Source organism: Candoia aspera, chromosome 3 (assembly GCF_035149785.1).
Source record: "Candoia aspera isolate rCanAsp1 chromosome 3, rCanAsp1.hap2, whole genome shotgun sequence".
Lineage (NCBI taxonomy): Eukaryota > Metazoa > Chordata > Lepidosauria > Squamata > Boidae > Candoia > Candoia aspera.
In genome coordinates, this window is record NC_086155.1 from 102626655 (window position 1) to 102627026 (window position 372).

The window sequence follows — 372 nt, forward strand, 5'->3', positions numbered from 1 at the left end:
TGATATTGCCAAGTCCTCTGTCCAAATAATTCAGGTTCACATAATCTCAAAGTAGTTTATAGACTAGGGATGGAGAAACCCATAGACCTCCAGATGTTTGAGCATCTTTTACTGTGGCTATGCTGATTGCAGCTGCTGGGAGCATCTGCTGGCAACATCTGGTGGGTCATATGGGCCTCATCCCTCTTTACTCTTTAACCTCTGTATAAAATAGAAATGCTGAATTAAGGACAATTGGGTGTGAGATTGGATGTCCTCTCATCATTATTTTGAAGATTAGGTTTTTTTTAAATAACTTGTACAAATGGACATTAGAAAAAAGAAAAGAATGTGCATCTCTTGTGCAATTGGAAATGACTCCTTCATGTCGCC